Source organism: Puma concolor, chromosome D4, assembly GCF_028749965.1.
Source record: "Puma concolor isolate L17-30 chromosome D4, mPumCon1.1.hap2, whole genome shotgun sequence".
In the NCBI taxonomy this organism is placed as follows: domain Eukaryota; kingdom Metazoa; phylum Chordata; class Mammalia; order Carnivora; family Felidae; genus Puma; species Puma concolor.
In genome coordinates, this window is record NC_141679.1 from 43,913,744 (window position 1) to 43,938,042 (window position 24,299).

The 24,299-nt window shown below is 39.5% G+C and overlaps 1 protein-coding gene across 6 annotated transcripts in view; it reads left to right on the forward strand.

The window, feature by feature from the left end:
* ADAMTSL1 (ADAMTS like 1) overlaps window positions 1–24,299 on the forward strand; it is an 885,884-nt gene that overhangs the window by 602,006 nt on the left and 259,579 nt on the right. The gene's annotated exons all lie outside the window — the stretch shown is intronic.

Consider the following 24,299-nt stretch of genomic DNA (forward strand, 5'->3'; position numbering starts at 1 on the left):
ATGCATGTATCGTGTCTGTCTGCCATATGATATTCACGCAGGGATTTTGCATCCTTTTTCTCCCCCTCTTAACTCTGCCTTCTTAATCGAAAGGTGTGTTTCCATTGAGTTTATATAGTCACAGGCCTGTTTATGCATGGTTAACCTTCTCGGGGGCCATGTACTAGTTAGGTAACAAGTCAATCTAAATGTTTGTCTCTTTTAGGAGAAAACTGAAGTGAAACTAATGCATACCGTTTTAAAGCTCCTTGAGGTATCCTCTCTCTTTGAAGAGCTAAGAGATATAAAAAGTGACATTTCCTAGGTCCTCATTCATCTCATGTTATTTCCTTCCTGCCATCCCAGTTAGATCCTTTTTTTTAACTCACGTATCGTGTCTACTCATGGAAAACGTTTCTCTGTTATATTGGAATGTTTTTTCCATCTTGCTATTCAGTTTGTGAGGTGGGAAACCTTTCTTCCTATAGCTTTCATAGAAAACCTTTTTTGAAAGTTGTATCCATTCAGTTTGCCCTTTGAAATTAAGCGTGGCTGGGAAAGACAGATTTTGTTTTCCCAAAGAGATTTAGTGAAGTAGATGAAGACAGAGTGAATCTAATGTAGAAAAAAATTCAAATTGTTATCCTTTTCTATGTCATATAGTCTTCAGAGTACACTGTGCATTTCACCATGTGTTTGTGCCAATTCTTTGGGATCTCTTCATCATTTCTATTTTACAACCGGGGCGATTGTGGCCCATAGAAGTTCATACAACTACCAAAAGGGAAAACTGCAATTAAAATCCTGTTTTCTCTCTTGCGTGTCACTCTTTCTTCTAGGAAAAGATATTTTCACAATGAAGCGTAGTTTCAGTGAGCATACCTCATTGTTAGTAGGGATATAGCTGTGTATAACTCAGGAAAGGAACCCTATGGCTTAGGATTCCGTGTTTCGTTAAATGAAAGCCCTGCCAGGATCTGGCAACTTTCTTCAGTCATCTCATTATGCTTTGTTTCATGGATGATTCTTCGGGCCACTTCTTTGCAAAAATACTAAATGTACTAAATTTTACCTAATTATCTTTAAGAGTGTTTCAGTATTGTTAGCAACTACAAAGTTTGAGATTCCCCAAGACTACCCTCACTTCATACCAGCTTCAAGTTGGGCATCTCCAAACCTCGGGTTTGGTAATTCACTAGAAGGACCCACAGAATTCACTGAAAGCTGTTGTACTCAGAGTTACAGTTTGTTACAGCAAAAGGATACTGATGAAAATCAGCCAAAGGAAGAAGTGCATAGAGCAGGCTCCAGAAGAGTTCAGCTACAGAACTGCCAGTTGTCCTCCCCCCCAGTAGAGTTGTGTAGACTGCGCTTGCTTCTCCTAGCAACGATGTGTGACAATACACATGGAGTATTGTCAAGCAGGGCACCGCCCAAGTCTTGATGTCCAGAGTTTTTATCGAGGTTTGCTCACATAGACTTAGTTGACCACCTGCATGGCTGACCTTAGTCTCCAGCCTCTCCAGAGGTTGAGTTGATACCATGTGGCCCAAAGCCCTCACCATAAATCACATTATTAGCATAGACTCTCTGGTATGGCCCACAGCTCTCAGACAAACAAAAACACCCTATTGGTCAGGAAATTACAAAGGTTTAGAGATTACCTCTAAATCTAAATCTAAATGTGTCTGTTTTTGTGCCCATACCATACTGTCTTTATGATTACAGCTTTGTAATACACCATAAAGTCCAGAATTGTGATGTCTCCAGCTTTGTTTTTCTTTTTCAACATTACTTTGTCTATTCGGGGGTCTTTTCTGGTTCCATACAAATTTTAGGATTGTCCTACAGCAGTCGTAGCTAAACTAAAAAATATGCCCTGCTTCTATTTTTTGTTTCTAACTTTGGAGAATCACCTTATTACCTATGCTGGTATTCCATTAGAACTACTGCAACATTTACACCAAATAGTTATTTGTGTGTGTGTGTGTGTGTGTGTGTGTGTGTGTCTTGAAACGTTGTGCAGAATAGTACAGCTGCTTTAGAAAACAGTCTGGCAGTTCCTCAAAATGTTAAACAGAGTTACCATATGAACAGGCAATTCCACTCTTAGGTATATACCCAAGGGAAATAAAAGCATATGTCCACACACACGCAAAATTATACTCAGTTATTTATAGCAGCATTATTCATAATAGCCAAAAAGCAGAAACAACCCAAATGTCCACCAACTGATGAAAGGATAAATAAAATGTGGTCCATCTATATGGAATATTATTCTACAATAAAAAGGAATGAAGCGTGGATACACTCTATAACACGAATGAACTTTCAAAACACTATGCTAAAGTGAAAGAAGCCAATTCTATCGAGACAAAAAGTAAATTAGTGCTTGCTTAAAGCTGGGGATTAGAGTAATGGGGAGTGACTGCTAATGAGTATGGGCTTTCTTTTGGGGGTAATGAGAATGTTCTAAACCAGTGTTGGTGATAGTTACACAATTCCATGAATGTACTAAAACCATTAAATGTACACTTTAAGTGGGTGAATTTTATGGTATGTGAATTATACCTCAAGAAAGGTGTTTCTAGGGGTACCTGGGCGGCTCAGTTGGATGGGGATCCAAAATTGGCTCAGGTCATGATCTTACAGTCCATGGGTTCGAGCCCTGCATCAGGCTCTTTGCTGATAGCTCAGCCTGGAGCCTGCTTTGGTTTCTGTGTCTCCCTCTCTCTCTGCCCTTCCCCTGCTCTCTCTCTGTCTCTCTCTCTCTCTCTCTCTCTCTTTCTCTCTCTCTCTGTCTCTCTGTCTCTCTCAAAGAATAATTAAAACATTTTTTTAAAAAAAGAACATTGTTTTAAAAATGTAGTACAAAGATTCAAAAGTCTATGGACTAAATCTAAAGGCTGTGTTTTCTGTGACCTTAAATAGAGCGTGACCTCACTATTTGACAGAGTTAATATGACTAACCCATTATTCTACAAGGGTGTCGTCTTCATTCATTATTGTTTCAAGAAGTCATTTATGACCCTAATTATCTGTATGTATTAAAACTGATTTAGAAATTGGCACATGACAGGTCTTGAATGAATATATGCTGAATGAATGGATAGTGATATCAAACTGGAAGGCGCACATCTTTCCTTTTTTTTTTTTTTTCTTTTGAGTGAAGCAAATTTGGACTTGAGAAGGTATTTTCCTAGTATAGTAAATTTCCAACAAAGCATTATCTGTTTACCTGTATCAGATATTAACTCTGCTCCTTAATTCACTGAGTGATTTCACAGAAGACAGTTTGAAACTAAAATGAGAATTTACAGTCTTACAATTTAATGCTTCATTTTACATTTGAGGTATTTGAGGTCCAGCTAGCCTCAATCAAATTTTTTTAAATATAGTTTATTGTCAAATTGGCTTACATACAACACCCAGTGCTCATTCCAACAAGTGCCCTCCTCAATGCCCATCACCCATTTTCCTTCACCCCCACGCCCCCCCCCCCCACTGTCCACCTTCAGTTTGTTCTCTGTATTTAAGAGTCTCTTATGGTTTGCCTCTCTCCCTCTCTGTTTGCATCTATTTCCGCCCCCCTCACCCCATGGATTCTTTTAAGTTTCTCAAGATCCACATATGAGTGAAAACATATAATATCTGTCTTTCTTGGACAGTCATGATCCTTGTCTTCAAGAGGCTTCCAGTCTTAAGGTGATGAGGCTCAAACACAAATAACTATAATCAGCAGGAGCAGCATGTAAAAAGAGGGAGAAGATGAGTTTGGGACTTAGTCAAATATAAGCTGAAGTCTGACTTCTAAACTTACTATCTGTGTGATCATGGAGTAATATATCAGCTCTTTAAGCCTCATTTTTCTCGCCTATTAAAAGGTAAGAATGCCTAAGATTAATAATAAGAGCTGATCTTTATTAAGCTGTTCACCTACCAGGCAGTGTGCCGTGTAAGCACTTTACATATGTTACCTCCTTTAATTCTCTCGTGAGCCCGTGGGGGATTGTAATGCTACCATTTTTATAGAGGAGGGAAATGAGGATTAGAGATTAAGTATTGTTGATTCAGTCATTCAGTTTATTGAGCATCTAATGCTAGGCATCTGGCTAGAAACTAGAGATACACTCCATGTACCGGATGCAGTGGAAGCAGGTAGGAAGAGTGTTGGAATTTTCTTTTGAGGAGGCTGGAAGGCCTTGATGTCCCCCCTCAAGTTATCTTTTCCCCAGCACTCAGTCTTTCAGGGAAACTTCCCAGGGGAATTAATATTCATTCTCATCTCTTGTACCTGTTACTTTCTTGTTTCCTTTGTCTTTATATTAATTTTCATGACCATCTTGCCAGTTAAACTGAGACCCCCTTACTGGCAGACCCCCACCTTATTCTTTGTGTATTTAGATTGATTTGCACAATAGGAGACAGTTGTGTGGATGAATCGGCAAATCAATAAATCTCTCTGTTGACTGTTTTTGTCTCCGATGACCAAACCCTCTCTAAATCACAAAAATTACTCATCCTGAATGTCTTTTTTTTTCTTATCTTTTTAAAAATATAATTTATTGTCAAGTTGGCTGACATACAGTGTATACATTATGCTCTTGGGTTTGGGAGTAGATTCCCGTGATTCATCGCTTACATACAACACCCAGTGCTCATCCCAACAAGTGCCCTCCTAGATGCCCATCACCCATTTTCCCCTCTCCCCACACCCCCCATCAACCCTCAGTTTATTTTAATTTATTTGTGCCTTGTTCTCATTTCCTTCAGGCTGAAGCAAAGTCCATTTATATAAGTTAATTCTTTTGTTTGTTTTATGATACTAGGCTAGAAACACTTTAGAATTTGGGGACTCCTGCCATCCATTCTTTATTTACCATTACTTAGGGGATGGGCCAGGTCTACCCAGAACCTTTGCCATCAACATAACTGTTGGCTTGCTTAGTACATCACCCATATCAGATTCTCTGGATGAACTCTCATTGCTGAAGCCCTTAGATCCTTCCTGGGATTAGTCTCACAAAATGCAAGGTTTCCAAAGACCATAAATATCAATTAGGATTCCAGTATGATGTACTTTTTTCCCCAAATGTATATTAGAAAATAGATCTGAAGAATGTTTGCTCCTACAGGATATTCCATGTTTCAAGTAGATGATCCTCAGACATAGTTTTAATTAGTTCAGTTCTCTCCATAATTAAGGTAATTATTAAGTTTGTGGTCATAGGTCCTCCCAGAAACTTGAAATGCAAAGTTTAAGTATATGAGAAATTTGAAAGATTTGAAACTTTTCCTTAGGTTTAGAAAAAAAAAAGTTAAATAGTAAAGTAAAAATCAGGAAAGCTTTTTGAAACTGGGTGTCTGAAGTCACTTCATATAATTGTTTAAAAATGTGAAACTGGGTGGTTCAGTCAGTTAAGTGTCCGACTTCGGCTCAGGTCATGATTTCATGGTCTGTGAGTTTGAACCCCACATCAGCCTCTGTGCTGACAGCTCAGAGCCTGGAGCCTGCTTTGGATTCTGTGTTTCCTTCTTCTGTCCCTACCCTGTTCACACTGTATCTCTGTCTCTCAAAAAGTAAATAAACATTAAAACAAAATTTTTAATATGAAAACTCAAATGTAAATATGAAGGGTAATTAGTAAGTAATTGTACACTAGCTGATTGGCATATTTCCAAAGAAATATCAAGTAAAGGTATAGTTTTTTTTTAATGTTGTAGCTACTTTAATTATCAAAATCCTTAATAAAAACAATTTAAAGCATCAGGTACCTTCCAGATTTTGAGCCATGAACATAATTTTACCCAAGTTTTGACATAGTCATGGTTGCCGCAGACTCTCCTGGAACATTGGTAGGAAGGGCTACTTGCTAGTATCAGGAAAATCCACCCAGACACCTAAAATTAGTGTCATACACCCCACCTGTTCTTTCTATTGCCTCTTGGTTGTACTGCCTTGAGGAGTTCAAATCAGGAAGGTACAAAGTGTTTTTTGCTGTGGGATGCCTATTTTCGATCCAAGGGAACACTTAAGAATCTGAGAAATCTAGACAGAAAGGCAAGAACCGATCCGTGTGGTTAATAGAACCCAGAGGCCAAGACAAATTCAGAGGGCTTGGGAAATGTTTTGAACCTCTTTCCAAAGCTAATCACAAAACAGTGGCTTTGAAAGAAACCTTGGAGATCACCAGCTGAATCTCCTCACTCGGTTTCTGAAGACACTGAGCATCAGAGCAGGCATGTGACTTACCCAAGGTCTCTGAGCAAGCAAGTAGTGGAGCCCAGCTTCAAAGCTGGATGTCTTCTGGCTCCAAGTACAGTGCTCTTTAGTCTGTATTAACGGCAAGTGCTTTTTGTATGTGTGATTTTAAGGACCTGTAGCGTTTAAAGCATTCTTCTGATTTGAATTATTTATTCATTTTGTTGGTCTCTTTTACCATTATTGAGTACATTTCAGTCCCTGAGCTAAATTTCCCTCCCTTGTGGCCAAATTATCACCGAACATTCTATTCACTTAAAAATTGTTGTACTATAAAAGAAAATACAAGTGGAAAACCTTGCCAACAATAAACATTCTAAAAAACTTAACACACACCACTTCCATTCCTGCAGAAATGCCAAGTGCAAACCTATTGCACCTGCAGGCTGTAGCAATCACACAGTGGCCAGGAACTGGTGGCTGGTTAGTCCCATGTGCACTTAGGTTTATGACTAAGTTTGAGTATAACTTTAGTTTCTTTGCCAGGAGAGTGACAGGTGATTTAAAGAAACAAACAAGTATTTTAGGGAAAGAGTGAGTGGGGAGTTAGGAAAGCTTGGGAAGAAATGGCCAAAGTCACATTGAAATGAAAGAACATAGCCAGTGTTTTGCTTTCCCAAGCTCTTAACTACCGCATATTTGACTGCTGTCTTCTTCGCATTGGGTACTCTCAGCTTCTGAGGGAGAAACTTCAGTGTGACTGTTGGTTGTCAGAAAGGCTTGTTAATTTGTTGATTCTCCCATTCATGCAAACAGCTTTTTATTGAGTAAAATGATACAATGTCTTGCAGCCATTTCCAGTCTAGATTTTTATGTGACCTAGGTACGGGATGAATGTTTTTTTCTTTTTTCTTTTTATGCATAGTGATTGCAAGGACATGGTTTGCTGGGGTAAAGGATACAATTCAATTCGGCTAGTTAAGGCAAAGATATACTCAATGGTGAAGCAAGTTCAGCTCTACTGGCCCCTGCCCTCACCCTCCCCCAGGTATGCTCTGAGCAGGGTATGTGCAGCTAGTGCTGACAAGGTATTTGGAAGGGAGTAGGATACCATCAGGTCAGAGGAACACTGAGTCTCTTCACGCATGGGTTTTTTTCAGAGAAACATTTTTATCCTCATTTAAAACATACTACTTTTAAAGTTTATTTATTTTGAGACAGGGTAAGTAAGAGAGGGGGAGAGAGGGGGAGAGAGAGGGAGTCAGAAAATCCCAAGCAGGTTCCGCACTGCCAGAAAAGACCCCAATGTGGGGCTTGAACCCACGAAACCGTGAGATCATGACATGAGCCAAAACCAAGGGTCGGATGCTTCACCAACTGAACCACCCAGGCGCCCCATTAAAACATGCTTTCTTAGGGAGTGTGTGTATAGAATGGTTTCATCAGGGCTACGTAAGCATGGCCTGGTATTTTCCCAAGTATTCTCCAGGTTTCTCTCTATAATTTGGAGTATAGTTTTCGTTTTCTCCCGAGATGATTATCATAGCCCTGAAGCAGAGGTTGCAAACTAGCAATCCTCCAACCAAATATATCTGCCACTGACAACTTTTCCTCAGAGGCTGTAGTCTGGTTTTGTAAAAATTTGAATTAGTTGCCAATATGTAAATATATTTCCAAGAAAAGTTCATATTCACAACATATCTTTTAAAAAATTAGATCTGCAATATTTGGTCTGCACTAGGACATAGTAGCCATTTGATGAAGCTGAATAGTTGCTCCAGCCATGAGATGGCGTGGACACTTCTAAGCCTGCATCGCTACCTGGACAGGCTGACTCTGCAGCTCTCTGTATCTCTGACCATTCCCCAAAGGATACATAGGCTAGATATTTTTATGGGCAAGGGCAAAGAGTTAAAATCATCATCATGGTAATTGTAAAAATAATAAAATAGTCCACCTCATATACTGAGCACTAACCATGCCGGGCACTGTGCCGAGTGCTTGACCTAAACCTCACACGAACCCGATCTATAACCCAAAGGGTTAATTTGCTTGCTTAAGGTCATATATCCTGGGAGTGGCTTAGTTAGTATTTGGACTCTGATGCGTCAGACTTGAAAGCTTATACTTTTGAATATCAGATAAAGAGCACCTACTCAAGTTTTTTAAAACCTTAAGATAGGAAAATACAAACTCTTAACCTGTGCAAATGGTGATTTTAAAAGGAAAATAGTGCAATTTCTTATTGTTGAAAGTATGGATTTTATTTTTGTTATCTTTCCCTTGATTCCAGCCTTGTACTGTCTTCATTTTTTTTTTAATTTTTTTAATGTTTATTTGTTTTTGAGAGAGAGAGAGAGACAGAATGTGAGTGGGGGAGGGGCAGAAGGAGAGGGAGACATAGAATCCGAAGCAGGCTCCAGGCTCTGAGCTGTCAGCACAGAGCCTGACGCGGGGCTCAAACTCACAAGCCATGAGATCATGACCTAAGCCGAAGTCAGACGCTTAACTGACTGAGTCACCCAGGTGTCCCAAGCCTTGTACTGTCTTTAAAGCCTACTTCTTTTTAAGTCCAGAATATTATAGATTTACTATTGGTTTCCTTTGGCATTATTTCCTTCACTTCTGTTTCTTTTCTTAAGGATTTCTCAAAACCTTTAACTCCTTTGCTTTTTTTTCTCTCCTCTTTTAGTTTTATTTTTTTAATCAATTTATGTATTTTTGAGAGAGAGCGAGCACAAGTGGGGGAGGAGCAGAGAGAGAGAAGGAGAGAGAGAATCCCAAGCAGGCGCCATGCTATCAGTGCAGAGCCCAAAGCAGGGCTCAATTTCAGGAACCACGAGATCATGACCTGAGCCGAGAACAAGAGTCGGATGGACACTTAACCAACTGAGCCACCCAAGCACCCCTCTCCCCTTTTTAAAATGCTGGAGGCATACCTCTTGACAAAATTTTCTTCTATACACCTAGCTTCAGGATAGGAAAACATATGCCCCTCCTAGCAAAATATGTATCTCTTTGTTAAAGTTATTTTGGTTACAAGCAATAGAAATGTATTCTGTTCAACTAAAATTCAAAAGAAAGGGTATTGAAGGGATAGATCAATGATAGGACTATCAACTATTTATTCAGAAAAACAGTTACTGGGTGGCTAGAATCGAAGAGCAAGCTGAAGGGCCAGACCTCGGGAAACATAGAAACTAGGGCAGCTTTGAGGTCCTTAGCTACAAATGTGCCCAGATCTGGACGAAGACTTCTGTCTTTCTCTGTCTCCAGTCACTTTTTAAATCCCAAGAAGACAATCTGGTCTGGTCTAGGTGTCTCTGTTATTGACCTAATTAGCCCTGACTAGGGGATAAAGCAACTAAAACGGTCATGGCCACTAGGGACCTCTTAGGGATGCTATATATGACTGTGCATATGGTGACAGTTTTATAAATTGCTTGTATATTTCTAAATCAGGGATTCAGTCTACATAAAAGTAGACTTTATTAAGTGTGTGTAGCTTCTGTGGGATAATGTAAAATTACTGACATAGGCTCTTAGAAATTTTAAAAGTCCAGACTTTTAGTTGTTTAGAAATTGTCTAAGAAATATCCCAGATATTTTCCCATAATAGGAAACAATCTATTAAGGCAATAGTTCTGCAGTTGCCTTAAAATTCTACCATCTTCCATTATTATTAGTAATTCTAACAAGGTACTACAGTGTGGGCTCATGCACTTAAAAATGTCTTAAGAAGTGGATATGATTTTGCTACTGCCTACTGCCTACGGGAGAGTAGTTACACCCCTAGTCATTCTATTCCCTGGACAGTAAGGTGCACCCTTAGTGGGAGAATCTGATGGGCTGGAAATGCTCAGAAGTTAATATTGATAGACAAGCCATGGAAAACCTCTGTGTTGGTTCATACTAAAATCTTTTTGTACTAGGACAAGATGAACCTTCTGCTGCAAACATGAGCCTCCTCTCTTCTTCAGCCAAAAGTTCACCAGGGTTCAAACAATGTTTTAATGGATTCCAGCAAGACTTCTGTGGGCCTTTAAGGACGAAGTTTCTGGTGTGCAGCCTGGAGGAATGTGTCTAGCACAGTACCAGCACTAGAATCAGGACCCACCTGGCTTCAAGCCCCAGGCCAGCCTTCTAGTCTGCTTCCGATTTGGGGGGGACTTGGCAGGTTGCCTTTATTGTTCCAAAGTACTGCCGCCATTCCTTAGTTCACAGCTCACATCTCACCTCCTCTATCAACCCTTCCCAGGCTGATGAGAAACTAGTCCCATCTGTACCCCAAAGCTAGTACATAAAACCTTTTATTCTCCCATTCAAACAAACAGAGACAGACAATTCTCAGTTGTCCATATTGATACAGGAGTGTGCTCCTGTAGAGAATCTGTTACTGTATCTAATCTGTCAAGACTTTTCTTCCTCATAGAGAGGTGTTTGACACATGCAGATAAGTAGGTCAGACATGGAGAAGCAGGGGGACTGGGCGGCTGGCTAAGGGCACAAGCAATGTGTTCGTGGTGGTGAAGTCTGAGTTTTTGATACCTGTTCTGAATACTCCCATCTTCCTTCCTTATCCTAGGTCAGTGGGCAGCTTCTGAGGTAGCAAATTAAGTCACCTGAATAATGAATAATAATATTTTTATCTAAAATGAGAGCTCCATTTTTGAGTTTTAAAGAATAGCAGTGAACAATATTTAAAAACACACATTAACATCTCCTTCTTGCCTTTCTCATTTCTTCAGCTTCCACAGCCGTATTTGTTGTTATAATTAATAGTGTTAGGAGTTTCTCCCATTGGTACACTTTAAGAGCGTTACATTGTTATAATGAATTCTCATAACAGCTTTTGAAGGTGTTATTGGAATTATATTACAGAAGAAACCAAGACATGGAGAAATGTGAGAACATGGACAAGGTCATACAGCTAATAAGTAACAGAATTTGCATTCAAGTTCAAATCCATCTGGGGGCGCCTGGGTGGCTCAGCCGGTTAAGTGTCCAACTTTGGCTCAAGTCATGGTCTCACAGCTCATGAGTTCGAGCCCCGCATCGGGCTCTGTGCTGACAGCTCAGAGCCTGGAGCCTGCTTCGGATTCTGTGTATCTCTCTGCCTCTAACCCACTCGCATTCTGTCTCTCTCAAAAATAAATAAACATTAAAAAAAAATTTTTAATAAAATGTTTTTAAAGTTAGCATTTTAGGGGCGCCTGGGTGGCGCAGTCGGTTGAGCGTCCGACTTCAGCCAGGTCACGATCTCGCGGTCCGTGAGTTCGAGCCCCGCGTCGGGCTCTGGGCTGATGGCTCAGAGCCTGGAGCCTGTTTCCGATTCTGTGTCTCCCTCTCTCTCTGCCCCTCGCCCATTCATGCTCTGTCTCTCTCTGTCCCAAAAATAAATAAATGTTGAAAAAAAAAAATTAAAAAAAAAAAAATAATAATAAAGTTAGCATTTTAACCATTTTAGATAGATAGTTCAAGTTCACCAGCATTAAGTACATATACATTGCTGTATATGTAATCATCTCTGCCATTCATCCCCAAACGTTTTTATCTTCTCCAGCTGAAACTCCATACCCATTATACAGTGATTCCTCATTCCCCCTCCTCTAAGCCCCTGGTAACTATCTTTCAATTTTCTGTCTCTATTAATTTGATTATTCTGGGTACCTCATATAATTGGAATTATACAGTATTTGTAATCTTGGTCTCTTATTGAACTTAGTTTAAAGTCTTCAAGGTTCATTACTCTTGTATCATGTGTAAGGTTTTCCTTCCTTTTTATAGCTTGAATAATATTCCATTGTGTGAAATGTTAAAATGATAAGCTGAGGCATATTAAAAAGTGAGTTTAGGGGCGCCTGCGTGGCTCAGTTGGTTGAGCGTCCGACTTCAGCTCAGGTCACGATCTCACGGTCCGTGAGTTCGAGCCCCGCATCGGGCTCTGGGCTGATGGCTCAGAGCCTGGAGCCTGCTTCCGATTCTGTGTCTCCCTCTCTCTCTGCCCCTCCCCTGTTCATGCTCTGTCTCTCTCTGTCTCAAAAATAATAAATAAACGTTAAAAATTAAAAAAAAAGTGAGTTTATTTGGGTGTTTTCCTATTAGAATCAGGCAGTATCACACTGGACATGGTTGGGAGCACTTACCAACAGGAGCCGGGGGAGAGACTTATTTAAAGAAAGTGCAGAAGCAAAGAAAGGAAATTATTTGATTGGCTATAACTTAGAGCCTAATTGACTCTTACTGATTGGCTGTCTTTGCTGTTTTGATTTTGTAACCTTGAGGCATTTATAGACTTAGATCTAGGTTTCCTTACATAGGCTGCCATGGCATTACAGCCACATCAGTCTAATGGCCTCCTTGTTTAATTAATTTAACAGTATATACCACATTTTGTTTATCTGTTCATCAGCTAGTAGGCACTTGGGCTCTTTCCATCTTTTGCCTATTGTGAAGGATGCTGTTATGAACATGGGCCTACAAATTATCTGGTTAAGTCCTCGCTTTCAGTTCTTCCAGGTATATATCCAGAGCTGGAATTGCTGGATCATATGGTAATTCTATGTTTCATTTATTGAGGAATCTCCATACTGCTTTCCACGGCAGCTGTACCATTTTTCATTCTCACCAGCTCACCACCTACTCCTCTTGTACCCATACTTCTAGCTTACAAAGCTCTGTAAAGCATGGGCTGTGACTTCTCAGCTGTTTACCCTCCAACAGCCAGGACAATACATTCCCATAAAGGGTGTTGAGTAAAGGGCTTGCTCATTGTGATGGAGATCATGGCCCTGAAACTTCTTCAGCTTCTCTAGGCAATTTACAAAAGTTTGGGCTTGGGATTCCTGGAGCCTGTATTCTTCCCTACCTTTTCTCCCTCTGCTGCTCACAAGCTCAGAGAATAACCATGAAAATGGTGAGATGCTGTCTGCTGGAAAGAAAGAAAAGTATAGCTGTGCCTCTTTGCATACTAATGAGGTGTTTCAGAGGGCTGCGGCCTGCTATGTATGCGGGTGTTGATTTATGATAGCATGTACATGTTTGGCAGGCTGAATCCACGTCTGCAATTTAAATGACCACTTACAAAATGGAGCCTTTTCTTCAGATCTAATTGGACCCAATGCCAGCATTGTAGTTGAGAAAGCAGTTATGTCTGAAAGAAAGTTCGAATCCCATTGCAAAAGAAGTGGGTCTTGTGGAACTACCAGATAAGCACTTAGTCCAGAAACGTAACCTTGACAATGTACACATTTTAAAGCAATGCGTGATTCTATTCAGCCGGGGATTCTGCCCTCTCTTTAGGAAATCTTTATGGAAATGGGGTGGACAGGCACAGAGACAGAATTGCTCTTTCAGGGGCATAAGTGGGCTGCCAGCTTCCCACCTAACTAACGCTTCCCCTGGTCCTCATTTTTTACTTGTAGTTGTCCTATGACAGGAATCTTGAACATTTCTGGAGCTGAAGTTGCCAGTGTTCCTGTTTTTTGGAATTATGTGAGGTTCTCAAATAAAAACTAATACGAGAATACTCTGTTCACATGCTTTCCAAATGTTTTTATTTTGCCTCTGACAGAGAAGGTCAGGACTGTGTGTCATGGTGCTTTGGTATCAGAACGCATCCTTCTTGCCTCACGAATTGGCCTCTGACCCAAGCTGGGTGGAGGGAGCAGAGGCGGGTACTGTATGTGTGAATCAGGTGTTCAAGTCAGGATGCTAGAGAATTGGCCGTGTGTCGTCCTGGGCTTTCTTCTTCCTGACACTGCGTGGTACAAATCAAAAGTTCGCCTGGAGGTCGTACTCAATGGCTACTGGCAGGGCTTTTGAGGTCTTTGCCAGGTCAGGCCGCCCATATGTGAGCTGTGTTTGGGCTGAGTTCAGCTCCTTTCCGTCTTCTCCCTCCTCACTGCCCCCCTCCTTCCCCTTAGTCTTGCCAACTGCAACTGAAGATGTTTTCCCCTCTGCTTAAGGTAATAGCTGACTTAATGCCAAAGCCAAGCTACAGGCAAGCATTGAAAATAAATTTGCGGAGGTGGGGGTGAGGGGCTTCACACTATTGGAAAAAGCCTTGGAATCTTTTTTTGGAAGTTTTTGTGTCCCAAGAGACTGTCCTGCAGAACCATCTTCCCCTTTTGAATGTCCTTAGTTGGGTCTAAGAAACAAACGTAGTGAACATTATTGTTACATGATAGGCTAGGTTTTAAAGCAGAGGTACAAACATTCCCCGAAAAACTATGTCTTAAAACAGTGTGCTGTCATCTAAGAAGCTGCTACATCCCAGCGGTGCTTCCCTACTCCTCTGAGTATACAGACAGCTGACTTAAAAGTCCTCTGGTAACCCTTTTGCACTGCTGACAGGGATGCAAATTGGTGCTGCCACTCTGGAAAACAGTATGGTGGTTCCTCAAAAATTTGAAAATAGACCTACCCTATGATCCAGCAATTGTACAACTAGGTATTTACCCAAAGGATACAGGAATGCTGTTGCAAAGGGGCACGTGCTCCCCTATGTTTAGCACCCCTATGTCGATAGCAGTGCTGTCGACAATAGCCAAAGTATGAAAAGAACCCAAATGTCCATTGATGGATGAATGGATAAAGAAGATGTGGTATATATGTATATGTATATGTATATACACACACATACATACATATGTACACACAGTGGAATATTACTCGATGATCAAAAAGAATGAAATCTTGCCATTTGCAACAACATGGATGGAACCAGAGTGCATTATGCTAAGCGAAATAAGTAAGAAAGACAAATATATGATTTCACTCATATGTGGAATTTAAGATACAAAACAGATGAACATAAGGGAAGGGAGGCAAAAATAGTATAAAAACAGAGAGGACGACAAACCATAAGAGACTTAAATACAGAGAACAAACTGAGGTTTGCTTGAGGGATGTTGGGTGGGGGGATGGGCCAAATAGTCAAGGAGCATTAAGGAGGACACTTGTTGGGATGAGCACTGGGTGCTATATGTAGGTGATGAATTACTAAATTCTATTCCTGAAATCATTATTACACTGTATGTTAACTAACTTGGATTTAAATGAAAAAAAAAAGTCCTCTGGTGTATCAGACCACCCAGTGTAATAGGAATGAAGTATTACAAAGAGGTTGGAACCCGAAGTCTGCCATTTTCTAGACAGGTGACAAAAAAATCACCTAGGTTTGTCATCTGTGCAGTCAGTTTGTGTAAGGCCTCGTGAACTCAGCAAAACATCAGTCAGCACCTGGGGGACATAGTCGTGGCTTCCTGATAATCATGATACTTTCCCCTTCACTAGTTATTTATTGTTGTCTCTTCTTGACATCACATTTGACAAGTGAGAAACATCCTTTGCCACAGTCTACAATTTCTTAGTATAATCTCCCACTCTTAAGAATAATTGTGGCTGACACTATTTATTTTCTACCTTCCTTTCGACTCTGATGCAACACTAACCACAAAACAGGAGGCTTCATGGACTGCAGCTGGGAAGACCACACCTTGCTAAGGCAAGTGACAAGGGAATCCATGTGTCCTTAGTCTTAACACTTTCATTGGAAAGAGTTTAGAAATAGAGGTTAGAAATCATCTGAGAACTCAATGCCCGCATGTTCTGGGCAGCACCATATACATAAAAGCTATAATGCTGATACTAACAAATATTTTCATCTGTTCTTTTAAATTTTTTTTAATGTTTATTTATTTTTTGAGAGAGACAGACTGAAAGCTGGGGAGGGGCAGAGGAAGAGGGAGAAACAGAATCGGAAGCAGGCCCCAGGCTCTGAGCTGTCAGCACAGAGCCCATCGTGGGGCTCAAACCCACGGACTGTGAGATTATGACCTGAGCCAAAGTCTGACACTTAACCGACTGAGCTACCCAGGTGCCCCTATTTTCATCTATTCTTTGGTAAATATCCCAGTAAGTGATTCCTTCTAACATGCCTGCATCTACAGGAAATAGTTTAATACAAGTGGAATTTTAAAATAGAAAATGGCAAGAAGACTAGGTCAAAACCATGCAAAGAATCCATTTGACATGACAGCACTTGACAACCTTAAAATCAGTGGTTAAAGCATGTTTTTCTAGCAAATGTGGTATTTAGTAGGCCCAGTCTTGCAGAATTGGGGGACATTTCTATTTTAGATTCACATAGTTGTATTGATAAGGACACATTGCATATTATTTTATTTTATTTTATTTTATTTTATTTTATTTTATTTTATTTTATTTTATTTTATTTTATTTTATTTTTAATTTTTTTTTCAATGTTTTTTATTTATTTTTGGGACAGAGAGAGACAGAGCATGAACGGGGGAGGGGCAGAGAGAGAGGGAGACACAGAATCGGAAACAGGCTCCAGGCTCTGAGCCATCAGCCCAGAGCCTGACGCGGGGCTCGAACTCACGGACTGTGAGATCGTGACCTGGCTGAAGTCGGACGCTTAACCGACTGCGCCACCCAGGCGCCCCGCATATTATTTTAATATAAACCAATTATCCAAAATTTATATAACTTATACATAATACATACAGAAGATATGTTACTTGGTTTAGTATTTGTCAAATTATGACTGTTGCATGAGCCATGAAAATCTCCCCTCTTCTTTACCCCTGGTCCACCAGGAAGCAATAATGTGAGGGCATTGAAACAGGTAATTGTGTATCTTCAAAGAAGTTAGAAGATAGCACATAGATAAGCTTTCTGTGCTCGTTTTTTAGGTAGTTTTAGAAAACTGACTAAAAACCAATTATACCTATTACAAAAACTTGAATCTTAAAATATGTCGAGATTTAAATGTAAATTTTTAGACATATGCTAAGTATCAAATTCCGTTGGATTTGAAATTTATAGTTTCAGCTGATTTTAAACTAGGACTATTATAGGAAAGAATAATAGTTCGTTTTTATGAATGTGAGTGGGTGACTAGTGGAATTTTCTTGATCTTTCTCAATGGGAAAAATGTATGCAGTCATTTCTTTTTATCTCGGGGCCTTTGAGTGAATTTGGTTTTGTCTAAAATGAAAGAAAGGGCAGTTTATTTTTGCCACAGTGAGTATTGTAGTGATTCAGCAAAATACAACAGATTATCATAAACTCACAAGCCTAGATAGAGTTTGAAAGGGTGACCAAGTGGATAACCGTCAGTCTTCTTCCCACTCAATCCAGTCACCACATCCAGAGGCTGACCTAACATCAGATTTAGGAAATATAGAGCCCATTAAAAATCAGTAAGTCCATGTTTCTCTTACGACTTTGTGACTGCTATTTGATTGGTTTATTGCTAATTCTGATTGAGAAACCATTCTAATTCCCAGTTTTGAGCAGGCTACTTTTCCTTAAAAAAATAAATAAAAATTTTAACTGATTTGTTTTGGTTTGCACATTCATATTCAAAGTTTGTTCCCCATTAACACAAATAGATTTTTTAATGTTTCTCCGACGAACTGGATTTGCTGACTACTCGCTTTCTTTCATTAAACTCAGCTGTCATATATTAACACACATATTAACATGTTCCTATGGGTGCAGACTCCCATGGAGAAAACAGGACTCCAAACTCTTGCTCCCACCTCTGAAAATATATTTTGCCCCAGACTTCAGGTTTTAGAAGACTGAATTTGAGAAATCTCTTTTGTGTTGACAAATAACGTTTAGTAATTGTTCTTCTCTTAAACATATTTGAAAGTGGTCTCGAATTAACTAGGTTAGTAGTCTAGAAGTAGAGCTAAGGAAGGATATTTTAAGAATCCTAAGCATTCTTCTATCATTTGAGTGGACTGCAGAGGACATTATTTGCTACTCCAACAGCAATCCCAGAGAGGCTTTTTACGTTTCTAACAGAGTCCTTAAAAAGTCCCAATTATCATTTCCTGAAGAGTCAATCAAGCTTGCTGCTATTTCACTGGCCACTTTTGCAAGGTAGAGGGAAATTAAAAAAAATTTTTTTTTCAATGAAGCTCTCTTGCTCTGCCCTCTAAAATAGAGTCTGTTTCTTCCACAGGATCAGGGTTATGATCTTACTTTATATTTGCTATTGTCAGATCCAGAGGAACTCAAATGGATCTGAGCTCTTACAAACTTGATCCTGTACCTAGAACTGTGAGACAAGCAGTCTATAGGTGCTCAAGTCACCATGCCACCCTTTACAACCTCAGACACATTTTCACATATAGGAGCAGAATACCTCCCCTTTGCACAATGGCCACATATCCCCCCAAGGTAATCAGCACATATGGCCCAATAACTATGGGGACTATAAAACAGAAGGTTTGAGAGTAGAATTATCCCATAAATTCCAGGACATATATCAGAGTTGTTAAGTGGTAGGCCCTGTAGTAGATCTTCTTCTGTAAGCTAGCACGTGAAATCTTTACAAGTATATAAAGTAGATTGATCATCCTCTTATAAGTCATGAGAGAACTGAATCTCATAGTGAACGTGTGTGATATATTCAAGCAAATGTACTAATTATCACTTCCAGGTTGAGTTGTTTGTTCCCCCCACCACGATGTCATGCTGCCTCTCTCATGAGTTAGGGCTATACAACACATAGATTCTTTATATAAGTAATGATATTCCAGGAGTGAATGTATGGATAAAAGACTGGGATGGGCACTATGGTCCTATTGGTCTTAAGTATAAAATTTCTAGATGGGGAGCAAATACTTTTAACAATTGTAAGACTCATGGTAGAACTGAGGATTATGTCATGGCTCTATTTGTTCCCTGAAAGAGTAAAACAATCAAAACAATTATTTTTTTTTTCATTAAAAGAAGTTTACTATCCCATCCAAATATTTTGTGATATGACTTGTTCCTCAGGGAATGATCTGAGATTAACAACCTTTAGTTTTTCAAACTGATCTGAAACTTTTCTGCCTTGTGCAAGTATGATAGCCATATGGGACAGAAGTTTGGAGGCATTTTACAGATGATATTTTTATATAAACTCTTAGATAAACTCTGTTTTGATCCATTTTATCAGCTTTTACCCTAGGACAGAAATGTTAATGGAGAACCCAAGAAAGGAAAAAGGAAATGTCAGTTGAGGACATTTATGACTGACTTTGAATCAGAATACTAATAGCCCCACCCAGAAGCTTCACATTAGAATAAGGTCATAGGTTTTGGGAAGTAACTAGGAATTGACTTGAGAGCCAAGGAATGGTGGAAGCCGTCCTGGCTAGGGATCCCAGATGCTTGGATGGCTGTGGGACCAGAAGTATTTTGGGAGACAGATATGTCCCTCTTCACCTTTCCTTTTTTTTCCCCTCTATCCTTGCCACACTCGTATAGGCAGCATACTACTGCTTTTTGGATATTGACTTCAGATAACATACCTAAACATGTGAGTGAGAGCATTGTTATTATATGCAGAATTTTGCTGACTTGTGGCCACATCTGGAATTTTGACCTCTTTAGATGTAAATTTTCACAGAATTTTCCAGAGCGATGTGTATGAGTGAGTTCTAACCATCATAGCAGAATGGCTACTTTGTGGTGACTTACTGAACAGACACATTCCAGTAAGATCCACATTTGTACCAGAGCAGAAGACCAGCTGCTATCTTTTCTTCTCAACAAAGGACTCTTGTGTTTGAACAAAAACTATGCATTATATGCCCAGCAGCAGAAGGGAGTCTGAGCAGTGATGTCAAAGTATACCATGATGTCACCACAATTCACAAAGAATTACAGTTAATGCCATGTGAAGTGAGGCCAAATTCAACACTTTCCCTCTTGGGCACTTCACAGTCTAAGAGACAGAAGCAAGGCTGGAGGTCACGCCTTTGTATAATTTTGTTTCGCATTCTCCAGACACCCTAATTTTGGAAGCAGGGGAGAGAAGAAGACAGCCTGTTAAAGAAAAGTCCACTGACCATGTGCCGAGAATGAATTCTAGTCTATGTCTATACTAGGATAATTCTTAGAATTTCTACTGAAGACTACTAGACAAACAAATTTAACCAAAAGCAATATGCGAAAAAGTCCATATGTTTTTAGCAATAAATTTACACCACAATTTGGCCAGACCCTGAAATAAATAAGAAAGGAGAAAAATAAATTAGATCAGGAGCACCTAAGAAACATAATAAATGTTGGAAATAAGACTTAGTCATTCTCTTTTTCCATTTCAGGGTATGTTTACCCAGCCATTAAGTAGATTAAATTCTTGATCTCAAGAAAGGCAGTGCTGGAAAAACACTTAAAAATATTTGCAATCTAATAAATTCACTGCTCCTTCTATCAGCTGTCTCATACCCCTAACATTGACATCATTTTCTTCCATTTGCTTAATAATATAAAGAGTTAAACATCAGAGAACCAGTGGCAATCCCCCAGCATCTCTAGAACTGCAAGCATAAGCAAGCTAATAAGGAGCACAGGACAATATCTCTAGCTCAAATGGTAGAGAAGATAGAAATAAGACGCTTAAAAAACAGCACCTGGTCACATCTTATTGCAAGGAGTCCTCCTTTAGCCTTTAACACAGAGGTGGTTAAAGTCCCTACCCTTTGATGAGAGTGTGGATGGGTAGGTTGGAGGTAGAGAAGGACTATGGTTCTGATCCAGCCAGATGACCAGCCAAAGGGCTAGAGCCCACACAGAGTAATGGGAGGAGTCAGGCCTAGCACTGTCCAAGCTAAAGTCCCTTTGGAAAAGCCAAAAATCAGGTGCTCAGGAGATCAAGTACAAATTAAGCTTCCAGGTCCAGAGTTGATGTCAAAGCTAGGACGTGAAGCCTAGAGCACTGTGCCTAGTGGATAAAGAGGGAGACTTACTTGAAAATAATAAGCATTTATACCTTAAGGCAATTTTGGAGCAGTGCATGAAGGACTTGAAACACAGTAGGCAAAGTGACAAGTGGAAATCAAAGTAGAAGTTGTAGTACTATAAAGTGATGCATCCATGGAGATATTTTTCTTTTTTGACCGAGAGCTCTTTTTTGATCTTTGGAACTAGTGGCAGAGAGTTTAAGTAGTATAAACTGTTATTATGTTCTAGGGTGGGATAAGGAGGAAAATTCTTTGAAACATAATCTATCTCTCTCCCCACTAGCCTTGCCTATATACAGAATTCATTCATTCATTCATTCATTCAACAAATTTTTATTCATTGTTTGTTATATTATTAGACACTGGAAACTTGTGGTATTATATTCTAGGAGGAGATAGAAAATAAACAATAAACCTAATAAGCAAATTATATTATAAAAGAAGTGCCATAGAATGAAAAAAAAAAAAAAGAACAGTGTGGAACATGGGTCTGGGATGCAGCTTTAAATAGTCTGATCAAAGTAGAGCTTATTGAGAAGATGAAAGTTAACAGCAAAGCTTAAAGGAGGCTTTAGTGGTGTCTATGAGAGAATATTCCAGGGGCACTTGGGTGGTTCAGTTGGTTGAGCACCCAGCTCTTGATTTCAGTTCAGGTCATGATCCCAGGGTCATGGGATCAAGTCTTTCATGAGGCTCTGCCCTGAGTATGGAGCCTGCTTAAGATTCTCTCTCTCTTCCCCTTTTCCTGTCTCCCCTACTTATACTCTCTCTGATTAAAAAAAAAAAAAAAAAAGAAAGAAAGAAAAAGAATGTTCCATCCAGAGGTGCTATCCTAAGACAAGAAAGTGCTATTTTTGAAGAACAACAAGAAGAGTGAGCCAGAGGGAGATAAGGTCACAGAGGTAACTCAGATGGTAAAGGATCTTGTGGGCCATTGGAAGGACTCTGGTGAATCCAAGAGGAAATTGGGTAGGCCTACCTACCAGTGATTGGTAAACTCAGAGGAGAAACTGTTATGTATTGGGAAGCTCCCTTTGGAAAATCTTCTGGAGCAAATGGAATTAATGCCTTCACATAAATTTTTTGCCCACATTGTGGTGTATTAGAGCATAGGACAGCTACACCTCATACATTTGGCCTGATAACCTGTAGGTATTTACCAGTGTTTCTCTGTGACATGTGTGCGTCGCTGTTGAACAAAAAAAACCCAACAAATTTCTTTTTAAATCAATTCAATTGCTGCCTCAAAAAAGGAATCCTTCCCATTGAAAATATATTTTCAAAGCTACTGAAGGCAAAGATCCCACTTTTTCTTGATGCTCAATCTCAGTACTTAGAGCTGTAGGCTGATGTTGCTCTTGGCAACAAGTTGTGGCCGACAGACATGTTCATCCTCATTCTTCCTGTCTCCTCACTGCCCTTCTAACCCCCAAGAGGAACACAACACATCATGGAATAGAGGAATCACTCACTGATGACATAATGCTACTCAGCTTGGATTTCAACTCTGGCAACATCAATTCCCAGTAATGTGACCTTGGACAAGTTGTCAGACCTTCCTGAGTCTCAGTTTTATTTTTGTAAAATAGACATAATTTTAAGTAATTTTCAGGGATATTACAAGAATTAAATAATGTTAACTAGATTTATGGTGGTGATAATTTTGGAATATATATAAATATTAAGTCATTATGTTTTATACCTGAAACTAATGTTACATACCAATTATATCTCAATTTTTAGAAAAGAATTAAGTGAGAAGATATATATGGCAAATGTTTGGCAAACACTAGCTTACTCTCTCCTGTCTAGGTGGGTTTCCCTTCTTTCTCTACCTCCATACCCCTATGACCTTTAGTCTTAGAGATCTTACTCCTTTTCTGTTCTCAACTATTTTGAGGAAATTATCTGATTAAACCCATTCACCCTAGATTGGACTATGCCTACTACTTCTGTGTATTCCCCACAGCACCATAACAGCCAGCATAATGCCTTATGCTCAGTTGGTTTGGTTTAATTTAAGTATAATCAACAACTTCATGTGTTAGTCCTCCCAAGGGTATTTGAACAACAAACAAAGGACTCAACCAGTGGTTCCCAACTTTGTAACACAAAGGTGTTCTTTATTATTTTTTTCCTATGGGCCTTGTGTTTTGGAAGTTTCCATCTACTCAAAACACTGCATGTATTAACTAATAATTTGTTTTCCCATTTTATGACTTAAATACCTGAGTATAAGTAAAAAAAAAAAAAAATGCAGTAAAGATCTGGATTCAGCTTATTTGTGTAATGAGATGGTGGGGGCTTTGGGGGCCTTATATGCTTTTATTGCAGTAAATATATTTCCATTAGGCCTTGAAAATACTAAACATAGCTCATGGACCACTATTAGCACCTTTGTGAATGGTCAGGGATTTTGTTTTCTCATATTAGGGAGGTGTGAAGCACAAGTGTAGATGGAGAGCGTACCTTCCCATTTACTTCCTATATGTGTTTCCAAGTCACATGTACAGATGAAGCCACCTATCCATCCCTGTGCATATGTCCTGCTCTGGTGGCAGTGGTCTTGATAAGAATAGTCAACTTTGTTATCACCATTCACCATTGTCATAATAAATATTATATTGTGTGTGTTTCCATGGTTCATAGAGATCCTACTATAACCTATAGTCGGAAATCCCAAGTTGGAATTGTGGTTTTGTTAGTCACCATCTTTGTTACCTTGGGGAAGTTGTTTAGCTTATATGAACCTCAGTGTTATAATCTGTACTTGAAATCATTCAAATCTTAAGGAAGTGTTAATTTTTTTTCTAAGCCAAACAGTATCCAGCTTTATTAAAGATACTTTCTGTAAACAATCATGGTATTGCAGGCAGGAAATGGGCAGATGGTCATTAACATTACACAACAACTTTCAAACTCCATTTTTCAATGGACTACCAAAATCAGAATGCCACTGTAAAACCCAATGAAGTCTTCATTTGATGCTCTGAACAGGGAAAGTTTAGAGTGAAGGTTAACATTTCACGCTTAGCATATTGCTTAACAACTTTTCACAAGCTGACCCTGACTTTCGGGAAATGAAAATGGCAGAATTATCAATCTGAAGATCCACAAGCTAAAAAAAGAACTCTTTTAAGGGACTGGGAACCATTTCTTAGGCTCAGATTTCAGTAGGTCTTTAGGTTTAAGGGAGTCAAGTTGAAGGCAGAGAGGGAGATAAGGACAAAAAAATGAATTTTAGTTTTTCCACACCACAAAATATCTGTGCCAAGATGGCTAATGTGTGTCAACATCAAGGAATCTCTTCTCCTGGGAACCAAGAGGAATTTTCTCAAAAC